The sequence below is a fragment of the Balaenoptera physalus genome (assembly GCF_965194825.1).
Source record: "Balaenoptera physalus genome assembly, chromosome: 11".
NCBI classification, from domain to species: Eukaryota; Metazoa; Chordata; class Mammalia; order Artiodactyla; family Balaenopteridae; genus Balaenoptera; species Balaenoptera physalus.
In genome coordinates this window covers 3,212,609-3,233,664 of record NC_138896.1, presented here as the reverse complement: position 1 = coordinate 3,233,664, position 21,056 = coordinate 3,212,609, and the positions used below count along the sequence as shown (strand labels likewise).

General features: G+C 44.6%; 1 long non-coding RNA gene across 1 annotated transcript in view; it reads left to right on the top strand.

Moving 5' to 3' along the window:
* Positions 1–473: 473 nt before the first annotated feature.
* LOC309637986 overlaps positions 474–21,056 on the top strand; it is a 42,078-nt gene continuing 21,495 nt past the window's right edge. The window contains exon 1 of the long non-coding RNA XR_014250919.1: positions 474–20,000. This is a non-coding gene — a long non-coding RNA (uncharacterized lncRNA). The remainder of the gene's footprint in view (positions 20,001–21,056) is intronic.

The following is a 21,056-nucleotide window of genomic DNA, read 5'->3' as shown; positions in this document are numbered from 1 at the left end:
GGTCGGCTGGCCGCATGGCAGCCTTTCAGAGCTGTAGCGGCTGCTACGGAGGCACGGGGGCCACCCCTGAGCGCCTTGATCTGATTGCCCGAGTAAGGGGTCATGGTTTCTGAGCCAGTACCCCAAGGGCGATGCCCCTTCTCTCACGAATGGAAAGGTCCTCCCGCCCAGAGGACGCGGAGGTGCTGGCACACGCTCTCCGGCCAGGCGCTCGGCAGGGCTGCTTTGCGGGGTCTCCGCATGGGCAGGGGCGGGGCTCCCTCAGGGCCGGCGCGGCGGTGCTACGCACGGCCCGGGGGCTTCTGCGCACGCCCCAGAGCTGAGGTGTGGGCGCCGCCCTTCCGCTCGAGGATCCCGGGTCTGAAGGGCCGGGTGCACGGCCTCTGCACGCGGCCCCTGTGAGCCAGTGAAGCTACGCTGAGCACAGAGGAGAAGGAAGAAGGTTAGACTTCCTTTTATTACCCGGAGTCTGTTTTCATTTCCGGGGAACTGTTAACGGGCTTTGCTGGCAACGGTGCTACAAGGGAGGTGCAGTGAAAGCAGGGCTGCTTTTTGTTGTGGCTGCTTGTTAGTGATGGGCAATTTTCAGCCCCCTGCCGAAGTCCAGTAAGAACAGTGATCTTGGAGAATAACGGTAACAGCAACTGCCAGCATTTATGGGGCGCCTGCTACGTGCACGGCCACCCCGGAGGAGAGGCCCCCGGCGCCTGTGTGCCCCCATCGCTCTGCTCTAGCGCCGGGGCCGGGTCGGTGAGATGAGCTCAAGGCTGCCTCCGGAGCAGACGGTTCATTCACCCGCTGGGATGCAGGCTTATGTCCTCAGCCTTTATGGAAGGTCAGCGCGAGGAACAGCCACGTGGTAAACACTGTTATTGAATCCGGTGCATTTCATTGTCCAGCAGCCTTTATAGAAATCATCTGTCACGAATTGCCTCAGAGCGAAGAAAAAAGCTGGGTTTCTTGATGTTTCCTTCTGTTAGACGGGCATCTGGGCTTCACGCCTGGGGACTCTGATCCAGTAAGTTTGGGTAGGGTCAGGTAACTGTGTTTTTAAAATGCTCCCCCCCCGCCCCCCGTGGATCCGCAGCACAGCCGGGGTTAGGAACCCCTAGTGAGGCTCTTCAGCCTTCCCCGCGTGCCCTGATGGTTTGGCATCGTGGAGCTAAGGTTTGTGGTCAGTGACAGCTCCCTGCTGTGGACTCAGTGGTTGTGTCTCCACAGTTCACCCGTTGAAGCCTGGCGCCCAATGCGATGGCGTTAGGAGGCGGGCCTTTGGGAGGTGATTAGGTCATGAGGGGAGAGCCCCCCTGAATGGGATCTGTGTCCTTATAAGAGACCCCAGAAAGCTCCCTCCCTCCGTCCACCCGGTGAGGACACAGTGAGAAGGAAGTGGGCTCTCAGCAGACACTGAATCTGCAGGTGTCTTGAGCTTGGACTTCCAGCCTCCAGAGCTGTGAGAAATAGATTTCTGTTGTTTATAAGCCGCCCAGTCTGTGGTATTCTGTTTTAGCAACCAGAATGGTCGAAGATACCTCCTTTTACTTAGGTTTTCTGATAGAATTTTTACTCCCTTTTCACGCCTCATCTCTTGTTCTTTAATTTACCTTCTTTTAATAATTTTACAGTTCATGTATCATTTATTGTAAAAAGCCTCAAATCTGTTTTCAGCATAAAAGCAAATTAGTGGGAGAATGCGTGTAATTGTCCGTCTAAAGTTTTCAACAGGTTTTCTTTCAAATTCTCTTCATTCTTTCTGTCATGAGTTTGCCTACTTTTGCCATTTTGGGGTAATAGTTTGAAAAACTAAACAATTACAATCATTTGTTTTTAAAAAGCATTAATATGTTCTAAAGGGAGAGTGGCTCACTTTCAAATGTCTTGAGGTGCCGTAACTGTGAAGAGAGACTGTTCTAGGTGCAGGAGTTCAACCCAGAGGTAATGAGATTGGAGAAGCCATAATGAGTTCAGGGGAAGGTGCTGGGATAAGTACAGTCACAGGGGTTGTCAGCCTAGGGTGGGGCCTCTCTCATCTCATGGACCTCCCGCCCCATCCCACGGATGTAGCTTTAGGTGCACTCCTGGTTTACAGTAGTCAACATGCAGCAATTATTTCAAGTTTGTCAACAATATGATACAGGACTTCGGTGAAGATGAACTTCGCCTGGGTCCCTGATAACGGCATTTCCAATCAGTTTCCCTTGCTTTGAAGCGGTCTTCATCCAATAACAAGAGGCGATTTCAAAGGTCATTGCAAGATTGCAAAATAACGAGTCCAGACACGTGTTGTTATATGTGGGATGATGACTGATTGGGGCTTGGATGAAATGACATTGGCTTCAATCCAGAGCTGGGTCTAGATTCAGAGAGTAATACACATGTGACCACTTGCAGGCATTTTTCTGGTCTTATTTTCTACATAGAAAAAAAGAACATGTTTTTTTCATTTAGTGTGAAAAATACTCCAATACCACCAGACTATTAAATTGATTGGATTGATGGAATGGTTTTTAAGTTAAATTTTGAGTAATGCTGGTAAATTCTATATTGTTTCCTCGGCTGTTAATCTGCATAAATGATTTCCAGCTAAGTTTAACTGGCTTTTCATTCCAGGGGTGACCATAACCCAGCTGTTTAATTCGGGCAACCCCTCCCTGTTTCCAGGAAATCACACTTTTCAAGCACCTGCTCTGTGTACACTTTTGCCCTAGATAGTTTCACTGTCCTTTAGGAATTCACCGTTGAATTGGGACAATACATTATGAATACAGTACAGAGATGAAAATGATTAGCAGTACAAAGCAGTGTAAATTAACTGTGACACTGGAGGTGGAAACACAGGTAGGCAGGAATTCAGAGGCTGGAATAATCACATGGGTTGGTGAGATCCGGGAAGGCTTCCCCAAAGCGGTGTGAGCTGGTCTATGGGAAAGCAAATCTTTGGATATTCCTGGATAGAACCTCTCTCCTCCAGCCACAGTGGTCTGTGCACCCGTGGAAATGTCTTTCCTCTTTCACCGCCACTTTTGCCATTACCATTCCTCTCTCCTAGAATGTCCAACCTCTTTCTCCACTTAGCGTAATTCTCCCCAAGTTTCCAAACCCAGGTTGTGGGGCTTCTTGAATAGGTGGCTTAGGAATGTGAACTTTCTGTTAATGGGAATCGCTCCCTACTTTTGAGTAGGGTTGTAAAATGATAAGTGTGAACCAAGGCTGAATTCAACCTTGAATTGAGAAGAGAATCATTTCCAAACGTTCAACACAACAGGCTTATGCCTCCTGTTTATTAAAATAATTTCTTTATTGATTAGCCCTTATGTGAGAAGGGAGCTAAAGACAAGGCAACTTTAGCCAGTAGCGGGAAATCAAAAGGTCTCTCCAGATTCTAGATCCCAGAGACAATGTCTGGAGGTATATTTGGTTGTCACGATTTGAGGGGGTGCTACTAGCATCTAGTGGGTGGAGGCCAGGGACACTGCTAAACGTCCTGCAATGCACAGGACACTCTCCCCACAGCAAAGAATTATTTGGACTAAGATGTTAATAGTGCTGAAGTTGAGAAACCTTGCACTGGAGGAAATTAGAAGTGACTGACTGACACCCAGTTAAGAGGAGGTTGCTTGGAAAGATTTATCTCAGAGGAAAGAAAAAGTAGCAAATCTGTTCAGCTTACAACATTTTGACCAGAAAATAAAGTCAAAGGAAGACTTCAGCTCATTCATCAGATGCCCTGTTGCCAACCCCTTTCTGCCTGTACAGCTGTTTGGTACAGTTCCGTACAGAGCTGACAGTCCGACTTTGACTACACAGATATCAATGCCAAACAGATGACTTCAGGGAAAGCACGCCACTGAGTCATTGCCAGGAAGCACCATCATCCCTCCTTGGGCGTGTCAAGCGTTCCCACCTTCCCAGGTGTGACCAGGTTAGACAATTCTCCCTAGTTCCCATTTCTCTCTGGAGGAAATGCAACTTGTTTGCCCAATGTTGGGGAGGGACAGAGGTCCATTAGAAATCTTGAGGGGGACCCTGAAAACTTCTGTCTGGATTTTCTTGTCGTAGGGTTGTGGTCTTGGCTGAACAGAAGCTGTTGATGAACCTTAACTATTGTTGTGCATGTTTATAATACTTTTATTGGGGGGAACCAGGGATCAGAGGTTGTTTTAACTTTATTTTGATGATTAATGTGTAAAATTTATGTTCACGTTTTAGTAACAGAAATGACTTGCACGCTTATATGTCAGTTGTATTGGTGAGCATGAAAATGAATGAATGAATTAATGACAATTATTAACTAGTCAACAGTATTTATTGCATGTCAGTTATGTACCGAAACATAAGTATTAGGTACAGTGTCATAGGGATTCATAGTCTGGTCTAGGAGACAGTTCAGTAAAAAGATAATTATAATACAGTGTGCTAAGTGCTGTGGCAGGACAGTTGTATGGTGCTATGGGGGCATGGTGAGAAGTCCCTTAAGCTAAGACCCGAGACTTGATGGTTAGTAGGAATTAGTGATTAAAAAATGTATGGGGGATAAACATCAAGGTCCTACTGTATAGCACAGGGAACTATATTCAGTATCCTGTGATGAGTCATAATGGAAAATAATATGAAAAAGAATATATATATCTATAACTGAGTCACTTTGCTGTACAGTGGAAATTAATAACATTGTAAATCAACTATACTTCAATACAGTTTTTAAAAAGTGTATGGGAGAGTGGAGGAGGAGGGGGTGGGAGATGTTATTCCACTAAGAGTGGCAAGCATGTGCCAAAGCTCACAAGTTAGAAAAAGCATGGAGTGTTCAGTGAACTTTAAGATGCTCAGCAGAGCTATTTTGAAGATGCAGTTTAGGATTCAGTAACATTTGTAGGTGAGAAGTTCATTCATTGGACGGATTAACTAAGGACAGTATGTAGAGCAGGGAGAGGACAGGACCTGAGAGAAACACAGGCGAGATGGGCAGAAGAAGAAGAGCCGAGACTTATGCAGTTTGGCCAGAGAAAGTAAAAAGATAAGCCATAGCTGGTAGAAAATATGTGCAGTACCAATATGTGAAGAACTTTGACAAATCAATACGGAAAAAATTAACAGCCCAATGGATAAATGGACAAAAGAAAGGAAAAAGCGTTTCACAAACAAATGAAAGGATCCTCAACCATTTTGGTCATCTGGGAAATGCTAAATAGAGCCACAGAAGATATCATTTCTCACCCATGAGATTAGAAAAGTTAGAGAGTCTGACAATACCAAACATTGGCAAGGATGTGGAGCAATGAGAACTCAGATATCCTGGTGATGGGAACGTAAATTAGTGCAACCTTTGAAAAAAAAATTGGCATTAACCTAGTAAATATGAAGATTTACATTTATATGTATATTACGTATTCAAGGTTGCCAGGAGGCATGTGACAGTATGGTTTATAATAAAAACTGGAAATAAACAAAATATCTATCGATAGTAGAATAGAAAAAAATTTTTTGTCTACTCACACAACAGAATACTGTAGAGCAGTGAATAACAGCAGGTCTGTGTATGTTATGGGTTGAATTGTGCCCCCATAAAATTCATATGTTGAAGTCCTAACCCCCACTATCTCAGGATGTGACTGTATTTGGGTATAAAGTCTTTAAAGAGGGAAATGAATAAAATGAGATCATTAGGGTGGGTCTTAATCCAATATGACCCATGTCCTTATAAGAAGAGGAAATTAGGACACAAATCCATAAAGAAGGAAGACCATGCGAAGACACAGGGAGAAGAAAACCATCTACAAGCCAAGGAGAGAGGCCTCAGAAGAAACCACCCCTGCCAACACCTTGATCTTGGATGTCCAGCCTCCAGGACTCAGAAAACAAATCCAGTTGTTTTAAGCCGCCCTGTCTACGGTACTTTCTTATGGCAGCCCTAGCAGACTAATACAATGTGTCAATATGAATGGATCTCAAAAATATAAGGTTGGGGGGCTTCCCTGGTGGTGCAGTGGTTGAGAATCCGCCTGCCAATGCAGGGGACACGGGTTCGAGCCCTGGTCTGGGAAGATCCCACATGCCGTGGAGCAGCTGGGCCCGTGAGCCACAGCTACTGAGCCTGCGCATCTGGAGCCTGTGCTCCGCAACAAGAGAGGCCGTGACAGTGAGAGGCCCGCGCACCGCGATGAAGAGTGGCCCCCGCTCGCCGCAACTAGAGAAAGTCCTCGCACAGAAACGAAGACCCAACACAGCCAAAAATAAATTAAAAAATAAATTATTAAAAAAAAAAAAATAAGGTTGGATGAAATTGCAAGTCACAGAACACTAACAGCGTGATTCCATTTAGGTAAAGATTTAAAAAAAAGAGTAGTTTAGGACCACAGACACAGACATAGACACACACATAACAAATTCTTACATTCTGACACTCCTTTAAAAGATGGAGCTTAATTCCCCTCCCCTTGAATGTGGGCTGAACTCAGTGGCTCACTTCTAATGAATAGAAAAGCATAAGTGATAGCGTGTGACTTTTGATACTAGGTCATGAAAGGCAGTGTGGCTTCCTTCATGCCCTGGCCTGGATCACTTGCTCTGGGGGGAAGCCAGGTGTCATGACACTCAAGTAGCTCACGTGGCAAGGACCTGATGCCTCTTGCCAACAGCCACGTGAGTGTGCCATCTTGGAAATGTATCCCCAGCCCCAGTGAGGCCTTCAGATGACTGTGGCCTGGGCTGAAGTCTTGGCGGCAACCTCATGAGAGATCTGGATCCACGACCACCTGACGAAGCTGCTCCCAAATTTGTGACCATGAAACCTGTGAAGTAATAAATGCGTATTTTTTAAGCTGCTAAGTTTTGGGATAATTTGTTACACAGCAATAGGTAACTAATACAGTACACTATAGAGAAAAAGCAAGAGAATGATCAACGTAAATTTCAGGATAATGGTAACCTCTTGGGTGGAGGTAAGAAGATGCAATTAGGCAGGGGAACCTGCACACTTCAAAGATACTGGTAATGTTTTAATTTATTTTTAATTTGGGTATCAAGCACCTGTGTATTTCTCTTGTTATTTTTTAGAAACTGTATAGATCTGTGTTATATACAAACATACATGTCTTTGGTGTATGGGAGCTATTTTATTAAAACAAACAAAAAACCCAAATAATTGTGGCCAGAGAAATAGAAAGAAATCCAAGTGTTAAGCTTCATGGCAGCTAAGAAATGAATGCAGACAAAGAGAACAGGTAATGGTGCTTAAGGAGCAGGGCTGACCAGAGAAACCCAGGAGGGTGGCCTGACCGCACTGAGTTTGCAGACCGTAGGTGTGTAATACCAGCCACCTGACAGGCTGAGTGGCTTCCCTGCAGCCATGCCCAGCATCCCACATTAAGCCTGCAGAACACACACCATAAATAGCCCTGAAGAGCAAAGTCTTGTCCTTGCTGTCACACCCCAGCTTGTGTCAGATCTTCCATATAGTTCCCATAGTCTGTCCTTCCCTCTACGCTCAGCTGGGTAGATAACTCCTTTTCTTGTGCCTTTACTAAAATAACAACAACAACTGTTAACACTTAACAGCACTTACCATGTGCCAGAAGCACCGTGTTAATGGTTCTCATGCATAACTTCATTTTATCTTTACCACCACCCTGTGGAGTAAGTACTCTTATTAACCCTATTTTACAAAAGAGCTTACACAGTAGTCATAGTGGGACCAGGAGCTGTTTAACTCTAAAACGCCAGGGCACAACCAACACTCCACACCGCTTGTTAAGTGAGGGTACGTACAGAGATCCCAGCCCATGCTGCCGTTGATGGCAGTGTTGAAACCCTACCCTCCAGCGTGATGGTATTTGAAGGTGGAGCCTTTGGGGGTGATTACGATTAGATGAGGTCATGAGGCAGAGCCCTCGGAATGGGATTAGTGTCCTTATAAGCATCACCAGAGAGGGTGCTTCCCGTTTTTGCTTTCTGCCATGTCAGGACACGACCAGAAGATGACCGCCTGCACTCTGGAAGAGGGCACCCTGATCTTGGACTTCCAACCTCCAGAACTTTGAGAAATCTCTGTTATTTATAAGCCACCCAGTCTGTGGTACTTTGTTTTAGCAGCCGGAAGGGACTGAGACAGCCCATACCACCTGGGATCCCTTTCCAGTTTTATGCACATCTGTTCCCACATTGTTTTCAGTCCCAAGGGCCAGCACCTGTGTCTCTGTCACACGCATTGTCGCAGGGCTGCCCCCAGCCTGCCAAAGTCTGCTCTGTCTGCACTCACAGAGAGACAGAAGTGACTGGAAATTTGTGCTCTCCCAAGGGCAGCCTGAGGTCAATGACAAATGGGTACGTGGGTATAAACAGCCCAGATCTTTGGAGCTCCTCCTGTGGGATCAAGCCAGAGTTACCCTCTGTGGGCCTTTGTGCATGTGGCAGACGGCAGTTTCAAAGATGACCACAGTGGTACCTCCCACCCACATGCTCTTCTGCAACGTGACCTTGCCTTAGGCCCATTGAGGCTTGGAGATAATTCCCCTCCCCTTGCATCTGGGCTGCGCTCAGTGATTGCTTGTAACCAGTAGAGTGCAGCTGAATCAGTAGAACTTTGCAGCTGACTTCTGCACCAGGTCAGAAAAAGTCTTGCAGCTTTGGCCCTGTTCTCTTGCAAGTCTTCTTCTCCGAGACTTTGCCTCTTGGAAGGCTTGCTCTTGAAACCCAACAGCCATGCTGTGAGAAGCCCAAAGCCACAGGGAAGGCCACATGTAGACCCACTGGTTTGACTCATCCCAGCTCAGTCATACTTGCAAGTCAGGAAGCTTTTAGATGGTTCCAGTCCCTATTTGTTGAGCCATCCAGCCTTCGAGTGTTCCCAGCTAAGGCCCTAGACACGATGGGACAGAAACAAGCTGTCCCATTTGCTGTGTTCAGATTCTTGACCCACAGAATCTGTGGGCATAATGAAAAGGGCAGTTGATGTCCACCACTGAGTTGGGATGGTTTGTCACGCAGCAGTGGGAAACTGCAACACTAACTATTGCATCCTTGCTTGGCTTTCTTCCTTTCCTGGTCTCCTACCAACATCTTCTGGGAACACAGCCCAGTAAACCCCTTTCATACTCATTTGTGTCTCAAGACCTGCTTCAGGGGAACCTGACCTAAGACACCCCATAGCCTCATCTAGCCTGGACAATGGGGCTGGAAAAAGGAGTCACCAGGAACTTGAAGGAAGAGCACAGACACATCTGTTGCTGCCCTTCACATCACCACTGAGGAAGCCTTACCTAGAAAACAAACACTTGGGTGTGTCCTTGGCCCTGAGTCAGTAGGTTGGAGTCTCTGGTGAGAGCGTGAGCATATCTGGTTATGGATTCAAGGGACAGAGAGAGGAGCCAGGACTGAGAAGGTAGAGGACAGGGCAGGGGGCTGGTAAGAGCCGAGCTGGGCATCTGGACGGAAGTGGTCGGTCCAGACAGGACGTGTGGGAAGGGTTCCACCACGAGGCCGGTGTCTAGGTGAGACCAGGTGAGGCAGAAAGAGGTTCATAAACCTGGAGAACAAAAAAGAACCAGGGACAAGCACCAGGGGACAGCCCAAGGTAGACAGTCAGAAATCTGACAGAGCCAGTTGGCGTGGATAAACCATGACACAGACACGGGGGCCCCCGTGCCCCTCGGAGGCCTTGTTGGATGAGGTAGCATTTTTTCCTGGCTAAAGTCTTCTCGATGGTTCCTGTGGAAGCGACTCCTGTCATAGCCAGGCTGGTCTTCATGGCACACATGCTGGGGGTCACCAGCTGGGAGTGTGGACTTGGGCTGGCAGCTGCTCCACTAGCTGATCTGTGAGCACAGACGCGGCCCGGGGCACTGGAGCACCGAGGTAAATATAGTCAGGAAGACTTGGCACATGGGAAGTAGCTGGCAGGCAGGGCGCTGTGGCCTGCCCTGCAAAATGCCAGGGAAATTGGTGAAGGGGAAAAGCTTACTTATTTTTTCCAGGAAAGATGAACAAACAGAGAAGAGAAGTCAGGGCAATGCAATGGGGCCAGAGGCCTTGAGGTTGCTTTCCAGCCAGGGTTTTCATCTGGGAAGAGTGCTGATTCACAGGGCTGTCATGCAGCCTCCAGGGCTCCTCGCCCCGATGCACTTGAACTTCAGGAGGTGTGCCCTCCTGGACCCAGCCAGGGGTGGGGCTGTGCCAGAGCACTCTACCAGCAGTGCCCAGACTCTCCAGGGCGAAAGGGAGACGCAGGAAAGAGTGATCTAATAGCCTGCCTAAAAACAGTAATAAATTGGGTTTTTAAGGGTTACACAGGCGTAAAAAAATTCAAACAGAATCTATAGTAAAAAATAAATCTCCATCTCACCCCAACTCCTAGACCAGTTGTCCACCAACGACTGTCCTCAGTTTCTCATGCATCTTCTGAGATATTCTGTGCACACAGAAGCATGTATGCATGTGAGGCCGTGCCCTGTCTTGCCAGTTTTCACACGTTTGACTGTGTACCATGTCCAGTGGTGTGCTGGAGCCGGCCTTATCAGTTCATAGGAAACCACTGGTCAATTTTCAGGAGTTTGGTGCGCTGGTTGTCAAACACAGCCATTATTAAAAATCAAATTATATGACCTTATTATTAAATAAGTCATATTAAAACAAATACCCCAAACTCATAGCTTCCTAATTATTTTACTACATGTTTCTGTTATCTATTTTATGTTCCCGAGGTTATTTACACCTGTCGTATCTGTAGAGTGGAAATACTACACATCGTGTGCTGTTTATTTACACCCCTTCCCAACTCTGCGTTCAGTAAGAGTGTGTTTGTGGCTCGGAATTGGTCATGGTGGGAATATTTACACTCTGGAAATCAGCAAACACTACAAATCAGAGCGAGGTTTATTGTTCTGCTGATTATCTAGACCAGGGGTCTGCACACTTTCTCTGTAAAGGGCCAGGTAGTAAATATCTGAGGGTTTGCAGCTACATGGCCCTCTGTTGCAGCTACTCAGCTCTTCCACTGAAGCACAGAAGCAGCCTTAGATGATACGTAGATGAATGGATGTCCAAATTGCATTTACAGACCAGACGGCCGGCCAGATTTGACTCAAGGGCTGCCCTTTGCTGACTCCTGTTCTAGACTCCGGACAGTGGTGGGGAAAATGATAACAACACAGATTCAGTGTAGCAGCGTTGTGTCTGACTCGGTTATGTTTTGAAGAGCACCGAAAGGTGCGGAGATACTCTTCAATGTTCAAAAACCGTGCCCTGATTCAGCCAAGCAGCCCATGTCACCGATAAGCGGTGAAGTTCCAGCATACATACTTGTTCTGTTCATTTCACTCATGAATAAAAAAGGAGTATCAATCAGTCTTCATGTATGAACACACTCGTTGTCAATGATATGAGTGATTTCTTTGATGACTGAATAGTAATCAAGCTTTATTCAGGGTCTGATTTTGTGACATGATTGTTAGTGATAGAATTATAAAGCCGACAGTGGATTTTGTAAGAAATAGCAAGTCACATGGATGTTATAGGATGGAATTGACAATAAAGAATATTGTGTATTCTATTATTTATAAATTGTACATTAAAATCCCTTATATTAATAAAATATATAATTATCGTATGTAATATACACATACAGTTTTTTTACATTAGTATCAGCTTAGCATTGCATATAACTGTTCAGAATCTTACTTTTATTCACAGTGTATTATGAAGAATCTTTCATACATTATTTTCAGCAACTATATTCTTTTTTCTTTTTTTTTTTTTTGGCTGTGCCGTGCGGCTTGCAGGATCTTAGTTCCCTGACCAGGGATTGAACCCAGGCCCATGGCAGTGAAAAGTTTTAACCACTGGACCACCAGGGAATTCCCGCAACTATATTCTTTTTAACAGTTTGTACTGTTTTAGATATGTTCAATAGCCCTACTGATGGGTATCTAGACTGGTTGTGAGTCTCACTTTTAGAAGCAGTGCTACGGTGAACATTCTTATGTACAAGCCACTGCACACATATACAAATGTATCTGTTGCCTAAATTTTTAGAAGCAGAATCGCTAGGCTAAAGAGCGCATACATTTGTAATTGTGATAGATGATGACAAATTGCTTTTCAGAGAACTTGAACCAGTCACACTCCCACCTAAACTGCAAGAGAATGCCTGTTTCTCTATACCTTTGTCAATGTGGTATATTATCACACTTCTGATTTTGGAAAATTTGATGGATGAAAATGGTACCCTATTGAAATTTAACTTGCATTTCATTTGTTATGAGGAAGAGTGAACACTCTTCATATGTTTAAACATCATTTGTATTATCAGCTATGCAAACTCTTTATGGTCTTTGCTCATTTTTTATTGTTTTTTTTTTACTAATGTCCAAGATCCCTTTCTGGCCTTCCCAACAGAATATGAGCTCCACGAGGCAGGGAGTTTTAATTGGTTTGAATCCCCGAAAGCTTAGAATGGTGCCTGGCACATAATAGTTGCTCATTAAACATTTGTCGATTAATTAATTACTAAGGGATTTAGCCCCTTGTCTGTCATATATGTTGCCATATTCTCTCCCAACTTGTCATTTGTCCTTTGACTTTGTGGTATTTTTTTCCCTTGCAGGAGTTTTAAATTTTTATACAAGTTCAGAAATCTTTTGTTTTATGCTTTTTGTACCTTTGCATCTTATTTGGAAAGATATTCATTTCTAAAAACAAATAAATTCTCCTGTGTTATCTCCTAGGAATTTACAGTTTGATTTTTTTTAAACATCTTTATTGGAGTATAATTGCTTTACATTGTTGTGTTAGTTGCTGCTGTATAACAAAGTGAATCAGCTGTATGTATACATATATCCCCATATCCCCTCCCTCTTGTGTCTCCCTCCCTCCCACACTCCCTATCCCACCCCTCTAGGTGGTCACAAAGCACGGAGCTGATCTTCCTATGCTATGCGGCTGCTTCCCACTAGCTATCTATTTTACGTTTGGTAGTGTATATATTGAAACATCTGGAAATTATGTTAGAACAAGTGATAAAGTCTGCATCAAACTCACGATTTTTCCATTTGGCTGCCCAGTTGTTCTGACATACTCATTGAAGTATCTCGTTCCCCCGGTGGTTTGAAATTCCACTTTATCATCCACCAAATTCCCATATGTGGGTGGTCTATTTCTAGTCTCTCTATCCCTCCATCTGTGTATTCACATGCCAGCACCAGGCTGCTTTAATTATTAACGCCTACTCTTTTACATGGTGTTTATAGCGTCTGAGTGATCAAACTCACGTAAATATCACAGTATGAACCCATTTTTGGCCTTAGGCCTAAACATATAGTTTTTTAAAAAAGCATATAAAGTGCTTTTGCAGACATTGTCTAACTTGATTTTTACAATACATCTGAAAGGGAGGTAGTGGAGGTGTTTTTGTTGTACCATTTTACAGATGAGGAAGCTGAGGCTCAGAGAGGTTGGGGGCTTTTTGCCCATGATCATTCACCTAATGGTTTGTGGGATGAAACTCCTGCTCTTTCTTGTAGCAAAATGGTGCTTAATGGAAAGATGCATTGTTAAAATAACAACTAAGACAGAATTACCCCGAGTCCTATAATCAAATCAAGTCAGTGATTTATTTCCACATATTTTCCTTGTTCTCCTGTATTCACTCCCTTATGCTGTCTTCCTCAGATTTAATGGAGACGCTCAGGTGAGTCAATGTCAGAGAACTTTGAAGAAGATAATGACTCATTTATTAAGAGATTCTTAGCACAGCTCCTGGCATCCAGTAAGTGCTCAATAAGTGACAGCTATATTTACATTCTTATTCTTATTTGTTTGATTAAGAGCATGAGCTTTCAAGTAGGACAGACCTGAGTTCCAATCTTTACCCTTCCATTTATTAGCTGGGTGACCTTGGGCAAGTTACTTAACCTCTCTGAGCCTTGGTGCCCTCATATGTAAAGTGGGCCTTGTGATAAAACCTCGAGTTTTGTGATGATTAAATGAGATAATATACGAAACCTCTATTAGCACAGTGTCGGGCACATGCTAAACACTCAATCAATGTTAATGGTTTTCTCATTGATTATTTTCTTCTGATGACCCTGAACTTATTTCTCCACAAGTGGGGACATTTCCATATTCTTTTTCCAAGAAAATCAGGGATAGTTAGTTCTTCAGTAATCTTTATTCACGGACACACTCTTGCATACCTGATGACTGTTTGTTGCCTTATCTGAAAAAATGGAAATAAAAATCAATGGAGGAAACTCACTTTAATTTAGACTCCACTTATTCTTGCTGGACCCCACTGGATCTGTTTGCATTATTTGCCAAGAAAAGGTTTGTGAAATAAATTAATAACGTACATAAGACTTGGGAAGAGTCTGAAATAATTGAGGGAACGATTTCCAAGCATACTTAAATATTTGAGGAGTACTCTGAGTACAGACAATTTATCTGAGATCTCTGAACCAACCATATCCATTTATTAACTAGTGATTACAGCTGACTGTGTACGGTTATGGACTGAATGTTTGTGTCTCCCTCAAATTCCTGTGTTGAAGCCATAAGCCCCAATGTGATGGTATTAGGAGGTGAGGCCTTTAGGAGGTAATTAGGGTTAGAAAAAAGTCATGAGGGTGGAGGCCCCATGATGGCATTAGTGCCTTCATAAGAGGAGGAAGAGACACCAGAGCTGGCTCTCACCCTCCTCTGCCATGGGAAGACACAGTGGGCAGGGGACCCCCTGCAACCTGAGAAGTGGGCCCTCACCAGAACAGAATTGTCCAGCACCTACTTTTGGACTTCCCAGCCTCCAAAACTATAAGAAATGGGTCTGTTTTTTAAGCTGTGGTATTTTGTTGCTGCAGCTCAAGCAGACTGAGCCGTGTTCCAGTCTCTCTCCCCAGCTCAGTGTGTTCTTAAGGATAGGTCACACCGCGTCCATCTGTAAGGCCCCTGTGCCCAGTATGGCGTGCCTGTCCCAGGAGCAAGTTACCTGCCCACAACGGGTGCTCAGAGAGTGTTTGTAGAAATAGCACATAGTCCAAGGACTGTTGCTTGGAGATATTTGGTTATTCTAGATTCAGTGATTTGATTTATCTTTAATAAGTTAAAGATAACTTATCATATTGGACAGTCCTACTCAGGTATCCTGTGGGCCCCTCAAATTTAGCTAAATGCCTTATTTCATTCTGTAAAGTCAGATCTCACCCCAGTTTCCTAATTTTTTCCCTCAGCACCATCATTTTTCCAGACTCAAAACTTGGAGTCATTTTTGCTTTCTTCCTTCCCCATCTCCTCTCCATTTATTAAGTTACCAAGCCCACGGTCCCTGCCTTCAAAGCAGCTCTTGTCTCTCTCACCTCCTCAATCCAGTGTCATTCTCTCCACCAGGCCCCTCACCTCATCTCTGCAGTACTGGAATGATCTTACTTTCTTTAGCAGAAACCCCTTCCAATTCTGTGTTATTTTTATTACCTTTCTTTTCTTCTGAAATATAAAAGTTAAGCAGTCACAAAAGAAATGTATAATGAAAATATATTAATGTCCCTTCATTTCCCCTCAATCCCACTTCCTTAAAGGCAATGAAAGTTAACAATTTGATATGGATCTTTCCATATTTTCATGTATAGTTAAAAAAAAAAAAAAGGTCATACAGTACAAGTAATCCAATGGAGAGAAGATAGTTCTTTCAAGAAATGGGACTGGAAAAACTGAGTATCATGTGGGAAAAATGAACCTCTATCCTTATCTTGTACAGTAGGTGAATGGAAAACTTAAAACTTCTAAAAGAAAACACAGGAGAAAAATCTTTGCAACTTGGGGGAGCAAAGATTGCTTGAATAGAACACACAAAGCAATAGTCCTGAAAGAAATAATTGAAAAGTTGGGCTTTATCGTCAGAGTTAAAAAATTCTGCTCTTCCAAAAACACCATTAAGAAAATGAAAACTCAAACATCCAACTTTAAGAAAAAAATTCTCTCTCTCTATATATATCTAAGAACTTGTGTTTAGGTATTTGAATAACTTTTACAATTTAATAGTAAGAAGACAACCTAATTGAAAAATAGGCAGAAGACTTGAAAAGACAGTTTACAAAAGATGTACAAATGAGCACATGAGTAGATGCTTATTAGTTTTCTTGGAAATGCAAACTAAACCACAACGAGATACCATTATACATCTAATTAAATGCTTAAAACAAAAAGGCTGACAATACCAAGTGTTGGCAATGTTGTGGAGCAACTGGGAACCTTGGTGCTGGTGAGAAATTGTTTGGCATTTCCATATAATGTTAAACAGACACATGTGACAGGGAATATCTCTTGTAAATAGTTACTCAAGAAAAATGAAAAGAAGTGTTTGTACAAAGACTTGTATACAAATGTTCATAAGAGCTTCACATAATAGGCAAAAACTGGAAACGACCCAAACATCTATAACAGGTGACTGTGGTCCGTTCCTATGATAGAATCACAATCAGAAATAGAAGGAAGGGGGACTTACCTGGTGGTCCAGTGGTTGAGACTCCACGCTTCCACTGCAGGGGGCACAGGTTTGATCCCTGGTCAGGGAACTAGGTCCCACATGGTGCAATTAAGAGCCTGTATGCTGCAACTAAGAGATCCTGCACGCTATGATGAAGATCCCGCATGCTGCAACTAAGACCTGGCACAGCCAAACAAACAAACAAATAAATAAAAGAAATAGAAGGGAGGGAATTGCTGGTACAGGCAACAATGTGGATGACTCTCAAAATATTATGCTGAGCAAAAGAAGCCACACACAAAAGAGTACACCCTGTATGATTCAATTTGCATTAGATCCTAAAACAGGCAAGATTAATCTGTAGGGTTAGAAAACAGTCAGTGATTGCATGGGACTGGTGGAGGGGATGCACGGCAAAGGGGCACAAAGGAGGGTGGAGTTTTGAATTCCTTGATTGAGGGGGTTGTGAACGGAGGTTTACATTTGTTAAAACTCAGTGAATAGTACACTTAATAGGTATATTTTATTGTATGCCAATTATAACGTGTGTGTGTGTGTGTGTGTGTGTGAACGAGCATGCTGTACAGGTTATCCTGCTTGTTTTGCTTAATGATGTGTCATGGACATTGCTCTGGGTCAACACAGAGACGAGCTCATTTTTTTTAAAAATGCATGTATAAGTTTTTAAAAAATGTATGGATGAGTTCTTTTTGATGGACATTTAGAATGTTTCCTTTTTTCTTCCTGACACACATGGCTGTTGTAAACATCTTTTTGTGTCTGTTCTTATATTCTGGGGCTTTGATTTCTGGAAGGGTAGATTTTCCAAGTCTGCACTGCTGGTTCAAGGGGGCATGGACATTTTAAACTTTCATAGGTATCATCAAGTACTTTCTGTAACGGAAAGACACTCTTGCCAGCAAAGTGTGAGAATACCTTTTCCTGCATCATTACCAGAGCTGAATATTATCACTCTTTTTGCCAGTAAAAAATGTTATCTCATTTAAATTTGCGTTTCTCTTGCTACTATAGGTGTTGAACATCCTTTTCTTTTTTCTTTTTTTGATACTTAAATTTTATCTTCTACAAATCACCTGTTCATATCCTTTGCCAAATATTCTATGGCATTGTTTTTCTCTTTAAAAATTTAATTTTCCTATCAGTGCCTTAAGCAGAGTTTTTGTGTATTGCCTATCTTGTTATTAGTAAATTATTTTTGTCACCTTCTCACCTATCTTATAATTTAAGAAACACAGTGTAGTCATTGAATGAACCTCTCTGAAATAACCCCTGAGGCCTACCGCCCTTTCAAAGTAAAGTCCCTTGGAAATTTATAAACTGGTTAAAAGAGTTATCAGAAAAGAAATTCTCACTTTTTGACTTTACATAAATTTCTGATGATTCAGGTATGCCTTCACCTAAAAATGAAAATATACACACAAGGTTATAAAAATCAAATGCCGTGTTCAGTAGTGTAGTTGCTTAGGTGTAGTTTATTGGTTTCTTTACTAAGAAGACATTGCCACATGGCACCAATGCTAGATTGGTGTCACTCCCATGTGCTATTCATTAATAGTAGAATAAAGTCTCAGTTATATATACTGAATATTTCTTGTGCTTCTGTAACTCCAAACCCCAGTTAATCCTTTTTCATGTTTGAATTGGAGATTGGTGGGCTCCTGAAACTTCATTAATAGGGACAATTTCTTCTCAAAAAGTAGTCACACTCATTACAGAACCTGGCAGTTTCTTTCTCAAGAATGGTCCATCTATAAAAATCCCAATGGGATACAATTGCATCCCAAGACTACATGAAGAAAGTGCTTGAGTTTGGGATGTTTAGTGTACTGAATTAGCTCAGGATTGTGAACCATAATCCTTTCCCGTGAGAAGGAGGGTAGGTCTCTCCCTGTCCATTGACTGTTCGCTCGGAAACTCAGGTCCTGGTGCCCAGGCTCAGCTACACAGGTCAGCCCTTGGAAGGTGGAGAATTGCAGCATAAATGACCCCTCGTGCCGCCCCCAAGCCTGTGGGGAAGATGGACCCCCTCCCTCCTCAGCCAGAGTGTGGGTCCTAGTGTGGTTTCCCTGCCCCTGGATACACAGCCCTGTGAAGGAGGCCAGCCTGGCACAATGCCTCCATGCCAGGGTGACAGTTCTCAGCAAAGAAACCCCAGGTGACTACCTCCAGTTTGTTTTGCACACCATTCCAGACCAGTCGTTCTAAAACTTTCTCTTCAGCCACTTCCCTCCCAAACTGTTAGCAGTTTCCCACTATCCTCTGGATAAAGAGCAGATGTGCTCCACGGAACTTCATAGCCTGGTCCCCGACCCAACTCCCACTGTGCCCTCCTCGCAGACAGGGCAGCCATCCTAGCCAGCGAGGGCCGATCTCCCCTCGCAAGTGTGCCCGGCCTGCTCCGGCTGAGGGCCTCCTGCTTCCTCTGTCCTAACCCTCTCTCCCTGCCCTTCTCGGTCTAGTGCAGGCGTGACCTGTTCACAGACATCCCAGATCTTCTGGGCTGTGCTGACCTTTCTTGCATCTGAACTTCACTAGACTCTGTGTTAGCGTTTCTCTGGGCTTTGAGTCATGTGCTGTCTTTTGGAAATTACCATTTTATGAGTTTCGTTTTTGTCTTTCTGCTTTAGCACGTGGTGCTTCTCTGTGAATTGCCGTTGAATCCTGGAAGGGAACAGAGACTAAGTCTTACATCCTTTCTGTTCCCCTCCTGGTCTTTACTGTTGTAGTAATGCTGAGCCCATAGAAGAAGCTCCATACAGCCCTGTGTCATCAAATCACGTGCTTGTACTTGTTAGCAACACTACTGAACTTCATAAAATGCTACAGTGCAGATTAAGTAATTCGGATCCACTTTCTTCCAGTTGTTCTGAATTCTTGCATTCATTCATCCAGTATTTTTGAGAATTTACTATTTACAAGGTACTGTGCTATGTGTGTGGGGATGTAATGGTAAGAAAAAAAAAGAGAGAGAGGGAGAGGGGGAAAGGAAGACACAGTGCCTGGCCTCATGTGGCTAAAAGTCCCATGGGGATGACAGGCATCAAAGAACCACACCCAAAGCACAAACCTAGCACAGAGTAAACGCCAGAGTGAATGGCCACGTGGCTTTGTGAGAGCCCCACAGAGGAAATTGGTCCAGTGGGAGGGTGACAGAAGTCTTCCCTCCAGAGTGATCACTGTACCGCATGTTGAGGGAAGCTGGACAAAGGTGGGGATGGATTCCAGCTGGAGGGATGGTGCTAGAAGAAACAGGCCACGGGGAGTGGAAAGAAGCTGAATGTGACTCAGTGCAGAGAGAGGCGAGGCCGGGAGATGGATGGGGCTGCATCACAGGGTGAGGCCCACATGCAGGGTTTTTTCAAGTTGTGTTAAGAACACGGATATCAGTGGATGGTTTTAATGGGGAGACTGGGTGCGGGGAAAGATCACCCCGGCTGCAGCATCAACAGAGGAGGGGAGGCCACCAGAGTGAACGTGAAGAGACCATTCAGGAGGCTATGCAGAGGTCCAGGTGAGAGACCATGGTCCCTCGTGTTAGGATGGCGGGAGAGATGGAGAAAGGAAGACCTCATTGTTAAGAATTAACAGGGCTTCGTAATGAGCTGGGTCTAGGGGTGAGGGAAAGAGGGGTGCGTGCAGGTGCTGAGGTTTCTGGGGAGCACAGCAGGGTGGACGGTGGTGCCATCCACCCCGATGACATACTGACAGAGGGCCAGACTGGGCAGGCAGGCGACCACGACTCTGGTTTTGGATACGTCAAACTTGAGGTGCTTGTGAGAAATCTGGAGCAGAGATGGCTAATACATAGCCATTTCCCCCTTATTCTTTTTTTTTTTTTTAATTTTTATTTATTTTATTTATTATTTACTTTTGGCTGTGTTGGGTCTTCGCTGCTGCGCGCGGGTCCCTCTCTAGTTGTGGCGAGCGGGGGCCACCCCCCGCTGCAGTGCGCGGGCCTCTCACTGCGGTGGCCCCTCCTGCTGCGGAGCACGGGCTCCAGGCGTGCGGGCCTCAGCAGCTGTGGCTCGCAGGCTCTAGAGCGCAGGCTCGGTAGTTGTGGCGCACGGGCTCAGTTGCTCCGCGGCATGTGGGATCCTCCTGGACCAGGGCTTGAACCCGTGTCCCCTGCGTTGGCAGGCGGACTCGCAACCACTGCGCCACCAGGGAAACCCTCCCCCTTATTCTTTGAATAGGAAGTCCTCCTGAATTTCTCTGGGCATAGGGCTGCCCAGTTAGAGAAACTGTTTCCCAATGTTCCTTGCACCTGGGTGTGTCCATAAATCTAACTTCTGACCCGTGGAAGTGGTGCGCACAACCTCTGAGGTCACGCCCTTAAGGGGAATCCACCTATGCTCCCCTCACCCTCTTCCCCTTCCTGCTGGCTGGGATGCGGATGTGGTGGTGGGGTGGGAACGACCACCTTGGACCCAGAGCTGGGACACTTGTGCGGAGGGTGGCAGAACGTCTGTCAGGCCGGGCCTGCCTGTCGCCTGGCTGTGATTTGCGAGGGAGCTACACCTCTGTTAAGACATTGCATTTTGGGGTCTCTTTGTGCCTTAACTCGTAC